Source organism: Amblyomma maculatum, unplaced genomic scaffold (assembly GCF_055883805.1).
Source record: "Amblyomma maculatum isolate TAMU_Amacu unplaced genomic scaffold, ASM5588380v1 scaffold_27, whole genome shotgun sequence".
NCBI lineage: Eukaryota > Metazoa > Arthropoda > Arachnida > Ixodida > Ixodidae > Amblyomma > Amblyomma maculatum.
In genome coordinates, this window is record NW_028146752.1 from 1,177,138 (window position 1) to 1,194,601 (window position 17,464).

Consider the following 17,464-nt stretch of genomic DNA (forward strand, 5'->3'; position numbering starts at 1 on the left):
GCCGGACGCTAGGCTCGGACGCTAGGCTTAACTTGGCGGCGTTGTTGCTCCGAACTTCAAAGTATCGTAAAGACCAAATTGGTGGTCCCACCTTTTAGAGAGTTGGTTCCACTTGATCCTCGGGACTTCCGAAAATCGGTCCGAAGTGAGATGTTGCTGGGTGCACCCAAAAGCCGCCGAAAAAGGCCATTAACAGCAGAGCTCAACGTGGCAGCGTCTTCACTCCTCGGCGCCCCCTGGCGGAATCCCCCCAACCAAGTGATAATATTATTAACGGAGAGGTAGCCCCGTGTTGCATAATGTCGGTGCACGTTAAAGGCCCCGTCCCCAGGTGAACGAAATTACTTTGAAGGTTTGAAGGTTTTTATTTCTTTCTCTTAGTGATACACGTTATCACAGAAATAGAGAGAACGCAGGGGGAAAAGCTGCTTGAATGAATCTTGAGAGGCACCCTACGCCCATTTGCTGTGACAACGTATTGCCTCAGCTGTTGACAAAGCTATGGATGGTGCCGTGGGAAAAACAAAACTAGCATTTTAATGCTCAGTAATCACAGCAAAAGAAAAGAAAATAAATAAAAAAGTGTCAGATCACCCAGGTCATCCAGTTTTTCACAGGAGCAGAAGTTAATCGCGTTACAGTTTTAGGCACAGTTTATAGCAAGTTTCATATAAGCGTCTTCAAAAAGATACATGGTGGTTTTCCGGCTCTTCCTTGTCATATCTCTTAGCGATATGTTATTTTCAATAACGTTCATGTATTTCGGCAAAATAAAAGACAATGACTGCATACCATATTTGGTGCGACAAATGGGTGGAGACCAAGGAATATGGGAGCGGGTGTCATAGACGGCTGAATAACGAGATTATTTTGGAAGTGAGAAAATGGTTACGCTGTTAGTAATAACTGCAGTTTTGTACACGGATAATATCTGAAAGGAAGCAACGAACTATAGCCAAATTTAATGAGGTATGTACGGCTATTCCATGATACATTTGCTCTTAGTCGAACTGCCCGTTTTTGTGCTACTAGTAGTTCGGATACGTTGTGTTAGGCAGTCGTTCCCCAAACTGTAATGGAAGAAAGAATAAATGAGGACCTTTACTCGAGTGTGTGCTGAAAGATAAAACCGTTGATGCGATTTATTTTTACCGACATGCTTGTACCAAGTGCCTAAACATTTTATGCTTGGCACGACTGCACTTGTTTTCCCAGTTAGTGATAGGGTGAAGTTTGTGTTAGCAGTTTTATTTTTTGGTCGGAATAAAACGGCCTTTGTCTTTCCGGAATTCACTTTCAGATAAATATTGCTTAACCAGTCGTGAAGATATTCGAGGAATTTATTGGCGCGTGAAAAGCTTTCGTCTTTTGTGCTACCTGAAAACAGTGCTGTAATATCCTCAACAAAACCCACAACGTCCATAGCAGAAAAGACGTCATTATATATAGTAGGAATAAAAAAATTGGAGGCTTTCAAGGTTCAGCCCAGTGGATGCGAAGCACTTTAAGCAGCTGCCTCAGTGTGGATGGGGCTAAGTAACGGAGACGTGGTTTTAGGTTAATCGTCGTACTTTATTCTTTGCAGCCCGACAAACACACTCTTATGGTCCGTAAATGCATGACTCTTGGTTTGCACGCCACTTACGTATACACGCCCGGCGCAAAGACGCTGGCGCGGTTGCGGGCACAGAGACTGACGCGACGGCGGGCGCGCGCCGCTTCATCCCTGGCGTGACGTCACATATCACGTGATGCAGCGATGGTGGCGCCGCCGCCGCGTCGCGCGCGACGGCGCGAACCGAAGCGTGGAGGCCTCCGCCGGGCGACATCCGACGGCGCGATATGAGGCCCCATCTGCAGCCAGTGTGACGTCATCACGTGACGTCACATCATGTGATCTCACTTCAAGGTCAATGGTGGCCACCGCCGGGAGGCGACCGACGGTGCGATATGAGGCCCCATCTGCAGCCGGTGTGACGTCATCACGCGACGTCATGTCACGTGACCCCACTTCAGGGTCAATGGTGTCCGCCGGGCGTCGCGCGAAGGCCCGAAACCTACGTTAATATGCTTCGCATAATAATGGCCCAATTATGCTGCCCTGGGGGCTGGGCCACACCGGAGAGAAGTGGCTCAAGGCTTGATGAACAACCATTTGTTTCTGGTGGACTAAGTATGACTCCAGCAGAGAAAAAGTGGGTCCTCTAATTCCGTAGTGTTCCAGTTTTTGCAGCCACAAGTTGTGGTTAAGTAGGTCATTGCCATTGAAAAAGCGACTTAAATGCCAAGGACAAGGCATTTCTTTTCAAAGGTGTGAATTATTATTTCTTTTTGCTTAATCAAAACTGTTTCCATGAACTGTTTAGGTCTGAAGCCAATCTGTTGATCCGATAGGACTGCACGCTTATTCAAGAATTCGGGTTTTCTCGAACAGATAAATTTTCCCATACCCTTGGGCAGCACAAGCAGGATCGAAAGAGGCCGGCAATTTGATAACTCTGATGTAGCGTCGCCTTTAGGAATGCCAATAACTTTTCCAATTTTCGTTTCTTTTGGAAAGACCCCAGTAGCGATAACAACGTTACAACGTTGTAGACGTGAGTTAATGGGACAGCAACAAAATCAACAATAAACTTGAATGGCTTTATATGGAATCCATTTTAATCCTCTGCACTGCTACACTTGAGGTACTGTTACGACTTCAGCTGTGGGGAAAATATGGACTCGGAAACTGTTGGCGTTTACAAAGCTGCCGTCGCGGTGGAAGAGAGCAGCGTTTTTGTGACACTCAGCAAACGTTCATTAAATATATTTGATAGATCTTCTCCATTGATGACTATACCGTCGTCCATTATTGAGGTGACAGGAGGTTTGAGATTCGCCGAGCCCTCTAGTGAAAGCGCAAAGATAGAAAGAAGGGCCGTAGTGGCTACAGAGTAATTTCGAACAGGCCATTCGAAATCACTCGGTGTGTGACAGGTACTGCGCTTTCCCTTCCTGTGAGCCTATTTTACTGACCATCTTCCCGCTGCGTCTTTGAATCCCTTCCTTCTACCATGCGATTTAATTGTCGTATCAGTGTATGTCAGTGAGCCACAGGCGACCGAAGTTATTCCAGTACCTTACATCCTCGTAGTTTAAAGGGGTGGAGGCGCTAAATGTCGCCGGTAACGCATTTATTTCTGCAGGTTGACTGTGCCCGTTCTGCGCAGCTTCCTTCACGTACCGTCCCGAGCATAGCCCTGACGTGCCCCGTGCTGGCGGTGAACCAAGGCATGGTCGACGGCTGCCGGCTGCTGACTCCCCCGTTCACCCGGTGCTCTCGCGCCGCCAAGCCGTGGCTCCTGGACGCCCAGCTTTTCTGCCAGGGCCTCGCGCCGTAGCCTCAGGGGAGCAGGCCCGCTCGTCACGAGCGTGCCCCAGACCCGGCGTCGTCCCCAACTGACGAGCCCCTGTGGAGGGCAGCGCTCGCGAAGCAGTCACACGCCGCTGTCCCGAAACTGTCTCGCCAAGGCCTCCTCGAAGGCAGCCCTGTAAGGTTCACTTAAGAGTTCCGTCTGTCCCTGCCGCGGAGAGCGTCCACGCCGACCTGCAAGTCCAAATTCGAGCACACGTAGTCGACGGGCTGAGAACCTTTCAAGGGCTAGGAGACCCCATCGATTTCTCCTCCTTCGTCGGCGCGAAGTAGCGTCATTTCAAACACAAAATCGAGATCGACTCTCTTGGACACCAGCTAATAAACGTGTGGCACTGCTGCCGATCATCACCAGCTCTACGTCTGTGACTAGCCGCCAGAGGCCGCTCTGCGTTCAAGATCGCCCTGCTAGAAGGAGGAAGTTTCCACGACAAAGACGTTCTGCGAAGTTTGTGCACACTGTTTCGTGTCATTGCACTCAACCGCTGTGTCTGCACCCCACATCTGCGCTTCTCCGGTGAGTGCTGCTCATTATCCGTCTTTTGCTATCATATAATGAAGAGCAAACTGTCCGCGTGCGCGAAGGAGCAGCGATGCAGCGCGCGCTGGTTGTTGCACCGTTCGCGGCAGTGGGATAAACAACGAATCGAGAATCTCGAGCGGCACGCCGAACTGAGGCTCAGCTTTACACCGCGCTCCTAGTAAAGAAGGAGGAGGAAAGGCAGGGAAGTTAACCGGTAAAAGAAACCGGTATGCTACCCTGCACTGGGAGAAAGGGGTGGGTGGATATAAAAGTTGTGGGTAACAGAAGGATCAGGACGCATTTTTCCTTAACTACGAAGTTTCTGAGAAAGCTGTGTAGCTTTCTTTTGTAGCCGTATGGCTGCGTTCGAGTGGATGACAATGAGTAATTACTCCCTTATAAGAGAAGGATGGGTGAGTGATGGGGTCACATCACAGACATGTCACATCACGTCACAGTCATGTCACGTAACATAACAGCAAAATCATAGCCTTTCGATCAGTCGCGTGCTTTTCATAAAGCAGAGAAGTGCCTGGGTGGCCGTCCCCGCAGACGAACGCCGTGGCCAGGGAGGGACCTAGGATCTTAATTTCAGTCAGTGGGCGTCCATTTAGACGCTATAGCGCACGGCATAGACAGTCTTTCCTCACTGTATATGAGACACTCAGAAAGAATGTGGCCTATAGTCTCATCGCACCTACAGTTTGTACATGCAGGGCTATGTTCCATACCTATCACAAAATAATAAGAGTTTGTGAATGCTACACCAACCCACAGGCGGCACAGCAAAGTTTTTTCACGTCGGGGTAGGCTAGTTGGAAGCCGCAGCTTCAGGTCAGGGTCCAGGGGTTTTAAGCGGCAGTTCGCAAACTGACCAGAATTCCACAAGGAGAGCGTGTGTTCCCGCGCAAGTGCGCGAAGCCTGCCTACTGCGTCTGCCCTTGAAAAGGGGATCAACACACAATCGCTGTCTTGGTGGGCTGTTCGTGCGACCTCGTCCGCCCGGAGATGGCCCGCTATGCCGCTGTGTCCTGGAAGCCATTGGTAGATGATGCCATGTCCTCCATTTATGGCATAGTGATAAAGCTGTCGTATTTCCGTGACGAGTTGTTCATGGGCTCCACGGCAAAGAGTCGCCTTTGAGGCTTGCAGGGCTGCTTTTGAATCTGTGAAAATAGACCACCGCTGAGGGCTTTGCTGACTTTGCTGACTGATATGCCTAATTGCGACACGAAGAGCGGTTAGCTCTGCGGCAGTTGAAGAAGTCCGATTAATTGTCCTAACTTTTATTTCTGTAGTAATTGCGGGTATGACCATGGAGCCCGCAGAACTCACGGCATTCACTGAACCGTCGGTGTAGACATGCATACGCTTTGCCTGGTGGTCATGGATGTATTCAAGGGTGACTTGTTTTAGTTCTGTCGACGATAGCTCGACCTTCTTCCTGATGCCGGGTATTGAAAGAAGCACGTGTGGTTTATGCAGGTTCCATAGTGGAGAGGACGGTCTAGATGCGGGTGTTATCTGCGATGGCAGGATAGCGCAATGCGCATCAACGGTCTGTGTAAACGATGTACGCGGCCTGGTAATAGGAAGACTGGCCAAATGATGACAGGGAACCTAGAAGATGTGTCGGAAATGGGCTCTCAGGGCGTCAACTGTTACGTAGGTAGATATGGGATGCTCCTGTGCAATTAAAATGGTAGCAGCCGGAGAGGCACATTTCGGCAATCCCAGGCAGGTTCACGGAGCTTGAGCTTGAACGCTCTGTAGAATTTCCAAGTTGGTTTTCCTGACATTTCCAAGTGCAGGTAAGCTGTACCGAAGAAATCTCATTAATGCATGGTACAGCTGGAGCATTGACTGCACGGACGCTCCTAGAAAAGATTTCCTAGTAAAGACCTATCTCATTGTTTGGAGGAAAATAAGCCAAACTTGGTGGTAAATAGCGTCACAATGCGCAAAATGGATTCAACGCCACTCGAACATGTTATTCGTCGACGGTCCATATGTGGGTCTATTATAGTCACCCGCCATGCCGTTCCAATGTGCATTTGCAATGCGTGCGAAATCGCCCCTGCGCATTAAAGTAACAATGCAGAACTGTGTCGTGCTTCAGCCCTCGTGCAGTTCGCACTTGCCCGGCTGAAACACGAGCCACGCGAATCGAAAACAGCACTCATCGATTGTTCAGGGCCTTCAGTCCCCGAACGCGGTATCGTAGAGACTGATGAGAGGAGACCACAAAGGACACACTCGGCTTTTGTAAAACATCGAAAGAACGCTACGTGGCGGCGTCCTTTGCCAGTGGAGAGAGAGCGGTGGTTTACAGATTGCGCGAATAGCATGGTATGATGAGAAAAGTTTTGTTCGTGTCAATGGCCCTGTTGATGATGTGATGAATTTGGCGTGGCTGATTTGTGCTCTGAATTCTCGAGTCATGTGCTTGTTACTTGATGTCATAAAACAGAAGTAATGTTGAACTTTATTTGCCTTTTATGGCTGTTATCCATTCCAGCAGCCACATATCATACCAAAGTTGGTATTGTATGTTAAAATGGATACAGGACCATGGAAAAAAGGGCGCGTACAATCGCTGACTTAAAAGTGACGGTTTTATCGGAATGAAACCTAGTTAAGTACCTAACCGCCAAATCTGATCACGTGAGCTCCTTTTTTGTATCACATAGTGAAGATTTGAATAAATGTGGAGAAATAGCAAACTTGCAGCGTTAATCTCTAAAAGAAGCTAAGGTTGCTGACGACGTTTTGGTACTAGACGCGCTATATTATAGTGTATTCGGTGTGAATGGCTCCGCGTTTGTATGTAAGTACCTCATCTGGCCCACCTAAGAGGTTCACATTTTGCGTTGCGCTATGGCTTGCCCGTTATAATGCATCGCTAGCTGGGCGTACACATCGACGAAGGCCACATTGCTCTCGCTTCACGACGAGGCTGACTGTGCGAATGCTTGAGTTTCCCAGACGAATGAGCGCCTATGGATTTTACTGTTTGCTTCGTCGGGCGTCTTTTATAACATCTATGCAGTACATTTATACTGCGCAAATGGCGCACTCGACCACGTGATGTGGTCCGTGTGCGGCCCTGGCCGCAGCAGCATCCACATGGCGGGCCAAAATAGCAGCCGACAAATGGGACCCAGGATTTACCGGAGGTATACGTTACTGGCCTCGCAGAACGCACGCTGCCTCCTATCTGTGTTGTAAACTTTACAATGACCTCCTCCCTTTCAGGGCAACCCGCTGGCTGTCGCCAACGGTGCGGGGTAACAGTTTGTTTTTAAGGCGAAAACCTCTCTATGCTCATGGTGACTTTCATTTCCGCCGCAGGAAAGCATAAAGTCTCTCTACCATTAATCGAATCACTACCCCTCCGCTTACCAGCCGCGCGCGCTGGCCACTGCTCGACGCTGGGGTTTTTTCTTTTAATTGAACTCAAAATATATAATATTCACGCAAGACACCTCAGCCGTATTCGACTAAGGTCGTATGTCTGGAATTTGTTCAACGTGCTTAATGTTTCATGACAAGAGTGCGTAGTGCAAAAGGACGAGGGATACAGAAAGGGTACACAACACAGGCGCTGTACCTGTGTTGTGTACCCGTTCTGTGTCCTTCGTACTTTTTCTCTACACACTCATGTCATGGATCGCTGTTAACAAATTACCAACTATCCCAACGTTCTACTCTTGTGACTTTAATGTCTCAATGTGCTAGCCAGTCAGGTGCTGGATCCACAAGTTTGATACTTTCACAGTAACTTACAATAGCTTCCTTAAAGTATTCTCTTACTGGCCGTGTGTCAAGATCTGCATGTTGCACCGCAATCCTTCTTCTCCATATACTATGCAGGCCCAAAGCTATTACAAGATCATGTGGAATATTGTCCTCGTTTTAAAAAAAATAAAAAATACCTGATATCGTGAGAGCTAAGCGGAGAATCTTTCTTAAAGGGATATACATACCAAATTTTTGTATTGGAATAGTGCGTAACAATTCTGTAAGCGTAGAACACAGCGTTAGAAGCACCAAATCGCATTGAATAATTATTTACCTTATTATTAGTACGCACCAGTTTCGGCTTCAGTTCGTAGTTGCCATGTTTTTACTTGCTGTCGGAAAGCAGAAAACATAGCGTTCAAATGCCAAGTGTACAAAAACCCGTGACGTCAACGAGTTGGCGCGTCTTTTGCTTGTCACGTGCTTGCTTTCACATGGCGGAGTAGGTCTGTTGAATCCGTTGGCCAACTGCGTCCGCCAACCTGATCTTTTTAGCCGTACTGGCGATCTTGTCATACCGCGTCAACACGGACTATCCGGAAACATGTCGTTGGCGCACACCAACAGTTCGGTAACAGATTATCACGCGGAGGAAACGTGTTGCTCGTTGCTGTGCCGATGTCGGGAGCCGCTTGCTTCGCTACAATTTCACCCAAATTCCCGCGCTATTCGAAAGTCTGGGAAAAATATAGTAGCGAAGAGGCTTTTCTTTAGCCTAAACTTGCATTCACTATGAAGGATGGCGCGTATAAGTGCTTGCGGGTTGTTTCCATAGCTTTTGTGCGCCGTTTTGGGCGCTACTTTCTTATGTGCGAACGTGGCGAGTGGAGAGAGAAGATTAACAAATTTTAGTGAATGAAAATGACCATCGAGTCTAGTTTGGGCTACAGTGAAGTGCAATTCATATGCAATTGCTTACATCGCGCTTACAGTCGCCGCGCCGGTAACAATGTACGCCGAGCAGTGCTGCAAGCGGCGCTGCTTGTGCAGACCAAATTACGGCGATTAAGGACGCCTATATTATTATGAGACGAATTTCCTAGCGAAACGGGGAATTTCCTAGCGTTGCCCCATTACAAAGGGCTGTCCGATGACGAGGCAGGGATCGAGCAGTGCAGTTCGTCACGATGTGGGGCTATCCATTGACATGCACTCCTAGCGTGGACAGACACGGAGAGAGGGAATGAGACGAACCTGCGGGAGGCGCCGTTTACGAAAGCTCTGCACTTGTGTAGGCATACTGCCATTGTACTGGTATAGCAGGCAGTCCATACGATAACGTTTGTCTCCTCTGGTACAAACGTCCGGCGGTGGGTTTCGAACCAACCGCCCCCCGCAGTCGAGACGGACGCCCAAACCACTCAACCAAGCCAGCAGCGCTGCGCTGCTGCGCCACCCGACCACTCCGGTCTCGGCTACGGCGACCGAAAACAACGCCGTCTGCCGGCCATCAGCGTTCCGTCGGCGGCAGCCTTCATAAGATTTAGCGAATGAAAATGGACACCAAGTACACTTTTGGCTGGAGCGTCGTCCGTGCTTTACAACGCTGGCACGCTGTTATGCACAAGCAGCTGCAAGGCTGCTCGGGCTGGCGCCAATGTAAGTCAAACAATCGTTTCATCTTCAGCCTGATTATAACCACTGCAGGGCGAAAGCCTCTCCCATATTCCTCTAATTAACCCGGTCCTGTGCTAGCTGTATCCACCTGACCCCTGCGAACGTCTTAACCTCATCCGCCCACCTAACTTTCTGCCGCCCCTGCTACGCTTTCCTTCCCTTGGAATCCAGTATGTTACCCTAAGCGACCATCGGTTATCCTTTCTTCGCACTAAATGTCCTGCCCATGCCCATTTCTTCTTCAAGATTTCCACTAGAATGTCAGTGACTTGAGTTCTTTCTCCGACCCACTCTGCACGCTTCCTATCTCTTAATGTTAATCCTACCATTTTTCGTTCCATAGCCCTCTGGGTTTTCTTCAACTTAAGTAGAACTCTCTTGGTTAGCCTCCACGTTTCAGCGCCATAGGTGAGTACAGGTAAGATGCAACTGTTGTATGTTTTCCTCTTGAGCGATACTGGTAAGCTGTTAGTCATAATCTGCGAGTGCTTGCCAAATGCGCTCCATCCCAATCTTATTCTCCTTGTTATTTACCTTCCATGGTCCGGATCTGCGGTTACTACCTGCCCTAAGTAGACATATTCGCCTACTACTTCCAGTGCTTCGCTACCTAACGTAAACTGCTGTTCCTTCCCGAGGCTGTTGAACATTACCTTAGTCTTCTGCATATTTGATTTTCAAGCCTACCTTTCTACTTTTCCTGTCTAGGTCATCAATCATTCTTTGCAATTCATCCCCTGATTTACTTAGCAAGGCAATGTCAACAGCAAATCGCAGACCTATTGAAAAAAATGTGTATGATATTTGGTATGATCTCTCACCAATCAAGTTGTACGAGGTTATTGCATCATACACATATGATCCATATGATGCTATAGGATCCATATGATCTATATGCTATCAGCAAATGTGACCCGAATGATCCATATGATACCATGATCTATATCGTACACTCATACAGATCCCAACCATATGATATTACAAGTGCAAATTACATTATTTAATATGATGAATCACGCAGATATGTGACTTTGTCACGCACAGCTGACCCTAGTAACACTTAATCGGACGACTGCAAAAGATACCACGATACCACCACCAGTGCCTTGAGGAAGTATGCAATGGGTATAGGCAATATGTGCAATGATCTATAACTCTTGCTTCCAGTACAATTTGTCAAATTATTTATTCTCACTCAACATGTAGCCAAGAATACAAGCAATATGCTTGCTGTAGCGCTTGAGGAAGTCGATGTCCGGCCATTCTGGGTCTTCGTTCAGGTGTAATTAGTGTTCCCTGAAAGTAGCAGCAAATTTGAATAATATAATCGATATGACGAATATCAAGGCATTTCCACAGCCTATGCATTTCCTTAGAACCGAGAAAAACTGGCTTTTGTGGTTCTTCAATGAATATTGGTAGCACGTGCATGACCCGGAGCCCTATTCTCGACAATTTGCCATTTTGTTCAAATTGTGACGTACGCGTGACGTGTGCAGTAGGATGGTGCATGGTTACGTAAGCACACAATCGGGTGACGCATTGTGAAGAAAACGAGAAATAAAGTAACTGAAAAAAGCGCGCTGTCGTCTGCTACTAAAGTATGAAAAACGACGGTGCTCCTGCAGGAAGCGATACTGTGCGGTGCATTCCGTGATTCGGAGGCTTCGGGTTGCAGTGAGGCGAGTGAAGTATGTTGTGGCGTTGCAGTATTAGTGTGTCATGACATGCTTGCGGTCGAACATTCGGCAACAGTTACGCACGGAAAGGCTGCGCAAGTTTCAGCTGAAGAGCACGAACGGCAATGGAATATTCGCAGTGGGTTGGTGCAGAATAGGAGCGGAAAGTAGCATTGCTGTTCATAAGCGCCGATGACCTCTCACGCTCACTTACCAGCGGCTCTTGAATGCAGGAACTAAAACGTTTAAGGACCTCGTCGGACAGAAGGAATCGACGACAGATTTCCGAAGTAGCTACTGACGAAGAGGTGCCGGCGCAGCCGGTAATGTCCATCTCTGAGGGCGACGCTCGCAGTCTCAAAGTATCAATTACCGTTAGGTACTGGCTGTGCTACCTATCTTATTCGAAAAGCCGCGTTATGACCAGCAAATTTGAATAATATAATCCATATGACGAATATCAACACAGTTCCACAGCCTATGCATTTCCTGAGAACCGAGGACCGGTCACGTCTGCTTAAGTTTCTAACATATTGTGTCGGCTTGAGTTGAGATGTCCGAGAAAGAGAACGAAACAGAAGAACAGAATAGCAGGAAGGTAAATTAGGCGATTCTCGGGCTACTATACACGTGCAGAGGCGGATAAATGGACAATAAGGAAAGAAAGCGAAAGATGACTGTGAAATCATGGTATGAAGCTAGAGCGGCGCCGCGCGCGCCTATTCCTTACTGTTGAAACAGTAAAATGCAAATAATGAAGGGATATTATTTTCAGGTTGTATTAAAAAAAGCAGTTAACACAAAATGTCACTCAACTACATCATATGATTAGAGCGTACCGTCATGACGTGCTCCGGAGTACTTATTTTTTTGGTAAAAAGTAAGCAAATAGGGAGCCCGCATGCATATTAAATGAAAACTTTATATATGACATCAAATGTGGCTAGCCAACATGTGCCATGTAAGTGGAACATACATTGCTTTATTAAAATGGAAGCTGTGAGTATTTTTGCTTGCTTTGCCCATCGTGGAAAGGCTGTTCAATTCATTAAAATTGAACTGTGTGCATAGTGCAAGGCAAAAAAGGCAGTGTTTAGGGCCAACGCTTAGGAAAGTGTTCGGTGATCCCTCGCTGCCTGTCGCGCGAAGTTCCTGCACCGCCATCGAATCAAATTACCCATCAGGTAATATGAGGTAACCGATCAGACAGATAATTAGAAAGCATCGCGGTGCTCTCTGAAGTTCATGATTGTTTTGTGGGCGCTGTTTAACACAAAGACAAGGAGAAGAAAACACGGGACTGGCGCCTTTTTTTCTCTTCTTTTCTTCGTCTCTGTGTTAAAGAGCGCTCACGCAACCATCATGAACAACCTACAACTTGCCCAACTTCCCCTTCTGTTGCTCTCTGAAATGCCTCGTCTCGCGCAGGTCAACCGCTTGAGTTGCTGCGCTTGGCAACGATGGCGCGGATCGAGGGTTTCTCTATGAGAGCAAAGCATTTGCAACGGGAGGGTAGCTACGACCCTCATGCGTCTGCGTCTTCGTTTTTGACGCAGCTGAAAAGTTCCCTTATGACGTCGTTTCAGTGCTTTTTGAATTACAACAAGTTGTGTCAGCTTACTTCGCCACCCACCATACTCTCTACCAAACTGCAGTGAGCTAACAGCCGCCTATACTGCACGTCGAATTCGCCACGTGGTTTTCGCGGCCGCCTCACGTGGTTCAAAATGAGGCGCCCATCTTTGATTTACAGTACAGGGATCGGGCGCCCGTTGTATGGCGCCACCGTCGCCTCGGTGGAACAGCGCCGCCCGCGGCGGAGTGCCGAAACAGCGGAATGCCGAGGCAGCTGAGCGGCGCAGTCGTTTCCGTTCTGCGAGGCGTTTTTGAGCCTGTCTCTACCCGTCGTTTTGCGGTGTGGCTTTGAGAGCTTTGAACTGCGTTGAGTAATCGCAAGGAGTATTTTTTGACCGGGAAATCTTGAAAAAGAAAACGGCCGTTCTCGGAAGGGCGTGCGTGATTTTTTTTTTTTTGAAACCGCCCGGCGCATGGTATTTCTGTTATATACGCGAAAAGACCGCGCGCGTGATTTCACCATGCTCTAGAAACACCTTCGTTAGGCACTTGTTAAGGCGACTTCGAAGACGGGAATTGCGCCTGCACTGCGCGTCCATCTTATATTAGGTCTAGTCGAAACCTGCTTGAAGATCAAATACCGCCGAAAAAGTTGCTGCACCTGTCTTTTTTGGTAACAGCTAGGCTCAAACGATTCAGAGTTGAATAATAGCAAATGACATTCCAGTTTCAACCTTGCAACGAGAGCTGTAAACGGAGAAAAATAAACAAGCAAGACAAAAGCAGGATCCTATTTATGGTTAGAATAGCAAACACACATGTACTTCCAGGACTTCCTGCACAATTACGCTACAATAGCTCACTGAACCCGGCCTTGAGACTATCAAACTTAATCATAATATAAGCCAAATGAGTAATAACACCTCAGCATCATTTTTATATATACGACAATGCTCTTGCTGAACACGTCGGAGCTGCTACATATAATTGACTTAGAAAATATTATACTATACATGCCTTTTTTCCCGACATGCTGCGGAAGTTGTGAAAAGAAAAAAAATTAAATATTCTGCTAGCGTTCTCTCAGCGCAGGAAGTTCAATGCGATTGACCGCACCTCCTTGAACATCTAAAGGCAATAGTCCAATACTGTCAAACTGTTAAATACAATCGAAAAAAAAACACACACGCAGTGTGATGTGTTGTAAGATAAGCCACCGACAACTAAGAGAGCATTCTATTGTTAAATGAATCCCTCTGATGGCTCGTTCGCTAAGGTGGTCTACTTTCTCAGCGTACCACGAACTTGCGGGCCGATACCTAGCTGACCGCGATACCTGATGAGTGTGAGGGGGCACGACCATGTATGTAGTTTTCTATTTGCACGTGAAGGAATCCGGATAACTGAAAGCCATTCCTTTCACAACTTTGTCACTGCAGCTTGCCAGACTGCTGCTAAATCTGTTTACATTGGCCATATAAGCAATTTCTGAGAGAGGTAAAAGGTCTTGTCATACTACGCAACAATTAAGAATTCTCAAGTTCACTAAAACGCCGATGAGAAACACATGTATTTAGGCGGACCAGGAAATTGACGCTGCTGAAAAAATACTAAAGCCGTGTCAGGTGCAACGTGAATGCGAAAAAAAGAACTGCTACACGGCCTTCGAAATTAAAAAAAAAAAAATGCTACGTTTATGCTCGTTTCCAGAAATTAAATTGGATTTTTTTTTCTTGTTCGACTTTTATATGAAGCCGATAGCAGATTTTGTGACCATGCGGTATTGATTGAGCTGTGAAATTAGTGATTTTATTAGGCGAAATGGACATGCCACAAAAAAATGTTAAAAAATTCTGAGAATATCAACGCAGAGCTCAGCGCATTTTCATTGCATGGTTGACAAACGAAAAGAGGAAAAATGACAAGATTATGGTAATAGGAATTGTTCATATCTCCTATCTGCTCTTTTTGTTAAGAGAAAAAAGTCAATTATCTCTGACTATGTCAGCGAAAGTGTCTGCACAAATATTGTCTCTGCCCATCACTGAAGATCGTAACGCGGCCCGAACGACGATGGTGGAGCTGCCTTTTCTTTTTCCGTGCTGGGGTTTCTTGTACACAGGCGGGGAAATGCTAGCGTTGTAACTTACGCTGTTGGGTTACTTCGATTTCCAATTGTCAATAAAGTGACTACAGATGAAGGAGTGCGGCTTCGACTCCGAGACTCTCGTGCCGTCTCTCCTGGGGAACACAAGGCACAGAGCATCCGGCAGCAAGCGGAATTTTAAAAATTCGACGCTTTCCATGACCACACAGTTACCAAATACGTAGATTCGTGCCTTTGCCTTTCAAAGAACTATACTTAGGTCACCCGCCACTCATGCTTCTGTGGAAACCCGTATAAATGAATCGACTTAAAAACGTCCGACGAGTTTGCGTAGCTGCCAGTGGAGCCAACAAAGCACCACGTTTCGCTAGCCTTGTTTGGCCAGACTTCATTTCACTGGACATATTCACACAACTAGCCCAAATTTCTGTTCTCGTGAGGATATATTCACGCACAACGTCATCTAAACCTTAGGATTTCCTATTTCCACACAAACCAACGACAAACAGTACGCTCCAATGCGCTGGCAATGCGCCGGCCGGGGCATTCCGGCGATTGAGCGATAAGCCGAGAGGCGGTGCCACCTGTTCAGCTGTCTGGTCCCTATAGGCAGAACACCCTTTGCGTAATGAGACGTCATTTTGACGTCAGCATTAAATGTTTATGCATTACGTATTTCCCGCCACACAACGTCAGCCAATCAGATTTCAGAATCGGCTCGTGACAGTGGGCAGTTCCTTTCAGCCCATTCGTAATGCAAGGGTAAGTGCTTCACTTTCTATCATATATACCTCTGTTTTCCCCCCACAGTTACTTATATATACCCTCCATGCATCATGAATGCCGCTGCTAAAAATCGTTTTTCGCGCTCACGTCATTTTTACGTCACCGCAAAAAGCCGTTTCAACACAGCGAAATTTCACGCCACAAATTTGAAACTCGTGATTGTTCCGAGAACCAATCAGAGAAAAAAAATGGCGCCAAACGGCGACCATGTGAGTCGAGAATAGGGCCCCCGGTCATGCCAAATTCTTGCTGAAAGGATGTTTAGAGCAGCAATTCCTTCCAACTGTTATTTTCTTTAAGAAACAAAAGCAGGAAGCATCATGTACAGTTGAAGCGAACTGCTCAGCTACAACTTTTTGATATTCACGCAGAAACAAAGATGTCAACAGTTAGTATTCTTTAATCCAAGGCGCATTCTGCCACAGCTGAGAATAAGGCCTAATGGTGTACGACATCGTATGGAGGCTTGAACGTCCTCAAGGCGACTCAGGCTGACAGTGTTCCCTACATTGCAGATGGACACTTTTTTTTGCCTCCACTGAATGCGCAAATGAGTAATAAATGAGTAGCGCAAATCAGAGCAAATGAGCAGCTGAACGGAGATCTAAATTTAGATTTGCGTTTCCTCCTCAATAACAATGCATTGAACATGCGCATATGTATCAAGCACATGAAATTTAGAACTGGCCACTACTGAATTTGAAGGTGATATTTTTCTCATCTAATTTTTCTTTGAACAAATGAACAATGGCTTTGACATTAATGGTGCTTAAGTTAAGCTAGGCTCCAAGAAACTCAACAAACCAGCTCGGAAATATGGGTGCTCAGACAAGAATGGATATCGAGGTCCCATGACCATCCTTTTGTTTTCAATATACTTTTTATATGTGGTGGGAAAATCTCGCGAGGCGAATAATGATCCTTATTTATGCAAGATCCGGCGTAGTTTTCTAAAACGTTTTTTTATATCACTAGGGGTGGAAAACGCTATTATTTCCATTTCAAATAATTGCAAGTTTGGAGACCTGCTGCCAGCGGAACAACCTATTGTCATCCATTATTTTTTACTCACTCATCATCATCAGCCTGACTATACCCACTGCAGGGCGAAGGTCTCTCCCATATTTCTCCACTTAACCCGGTTCTGTGCTAGCTGCATCCACTTGACCCCTGAGAACTTCTTAATCTCATCCGCCCACCTAACTTTCCGCCGTCCCCTGCTACGCTTTCCTTTCCTTGAAATCCAGTTTGTTACCCTCAGCGACCATCGGTTATCCTCTCTTCGCACTACATGTCCTGCCCATGTCCATTGCTTCTTAATTTCCACTAGAATGTCGGTAACTTGAGTTATTTCTCTGACCCACTCTGCACGCTTCCTATCTCTTAATGTTACCCCTACCATTTTTTGTTCCATAGTTTTCTGGGTTGTCCTCAACTTAAGTAGAACTCTCTTGGTTAGCCTCCACGTTTCAGCCCCACAGGTGAGTACAGGCAAGATGCAACTGTTGTATACTTTCCTCTTGAGCGATACCGGTAAGCTGCTAGTCATAATCTGCGAGTGCTTGCCAAATGCGCTCCATCCCAATCTTATTCTTCTTGTTATTTTCTTTTCATGGTCCGGATCTGCGGTTACTATACCTGTCCTAAGTAGACATACTCGCCTACTACTTCCAGTACTTCGCTACCTAATGTAAACTGCTGTTCCTTCCGAGGCTGTTGAACATTACCTTAGTCTTCTGCATATTGATTTTCAAGCCTACCTTTCTACTTTTCCTGTCTAGGTCATCAATCATTTTTTGCAGTTTATCCCCCGAGTTGCTTACCAAGGCAATGTCATCAGCAAATCGCAGATTACTGAGGTATTCTCCATCTACCCTTATCCCTAACTGCTCCCATTCCAAGTCTCTGAATACTTCCTCTAAGCAAGCTGTGAATAGTACTGGGGAGATTGTGTCTCCTTG

General features: G+C 46.8%; 1 protein-coding gene across 2 annotated transcripts in view; it reads left to right on the forward strand.

Annotated features, from left to right (window-relative positions):
* The window catches only part of LOC146170929 (solute carrier family 41 member 1-like), a 247,126-nt gene that overhangs the window by 36,846 nt on the left and 192,816 nt on the right, over window positions 1-17,464 (forward strand). The window contains exon 2 of one of the 2 annotated variants that reach the window (XM_084586680.1): window positions 3,189-3,932. The gene's annotated coding sequence lies outside the window, so the exon portion shown is untranslated. The remainder of the gene's footprint in view (window positions 1-3,188; window positions 3,933-17,464) is intronic. The other variant, XM_084586681.1, reaches the window with a different exon arrangement.